The following is a 1,029-nucleotide window of genomic DNA, read 5'->3' as shown; positions in this document are numbered from 1 at the left end:
GCTTGTCCTCATCAATGGGGATGTCTCCCTTTATGTCAACTCCAACTGAATAACAGAGGTGACAAATGAGATGAGGAAAGGCTAACCTTGCCAAGGTAGAGGACTTGTCCGCCACCTTATAGAGTTCTTGGGCTATAACCTCATGAACTTCTACTTCTTCTCCAATCATGATGCTATGGATCATGATGGCCCGGTCTATGGTAACTTCGGACCGGTTACTAGTGGGGATGATTGAGCGTTGTATGAACTCTAACCACCCTCTAGCCACGGGCTTGAGGTCATGCCTTCTCAATTGGACCGGCTTTCCTCTTGAATCTTGCTTCCATTGTGCGCCCTCTTCACATATAACTGTGAGGACTTGGTCCAACCTTTGATCAAAGTTGACCCTTCTAGTGTAAGGATGCTCATTTCCTTGCATCATAGGCAAGTTGAACGCCATCCTCACACTCTCCGGACTAAAATCCAAGTATTTTCCCCGAACCATAGTAAGATAATTCTTTGGATTCGGGTTCACACTTTGGTCATGGTTCTTGGTGATCCATGCATTGGCATAGAACTCTTGAACCATCAAGATTCCGACTTGTTGAATGGGGTTGGTAAGAACTTCCCAACCTCTCCATCTCCCATGACTCGGAGGTGGAAGCCTTTGCCTTCCCTTTCCTCTTTCTAGAGGTTTCTCTGGCCTTGGATGCCATAAATGGTTATGGAAAAACAAAAAGCAATGCTTTTACCACACCAAACTTAAAATGTTTGCTCGTCCTCGAGCAAAAGAAGAAAAAAGAGAGTAGAAGAAGAAGAAATGGAGGGGATGGAGAGGGCTTTGTGTTCGGCCAAAAGGGAGAAGAAGTAGTGTTTAAGGTGTGTGAAAATGAAGGAGTGAAGGAGGGTTTATATAGGAGAGGGGGAGAGAGAGGTTCGGCCATTTGAGGGTGGGTTTGGGTGGGAAAGTGGTTTGAATTTGAATGGTGAGGTAGGTGGGGTTTTATGAAGGATGGATGTGAGTGGTGAAGAGAAAGATGGGATTTGATA

The sequence above is a fragment of the Arachis duranensis genome, chromosome 4 (genome assembly GCF_000817695.3).
Source record: "Arachis duranensis cultivar V14167 chromosome 4, aradu.V14167.gnm2.J7QH, whole genome shotgun sequence".
In the NCBI taxonomy this organism is placed as follows: Eukaryota; Viridiplantae; Streptophyta; class Magnoliopsida; order Fabales; family Fabaceae; genus Arachis; species Arachis duranensis.
The sequence above is the reverse complement of the archived record's forward strand: the minus strand, read 5'-3'. Positions refer to the sequence as shown.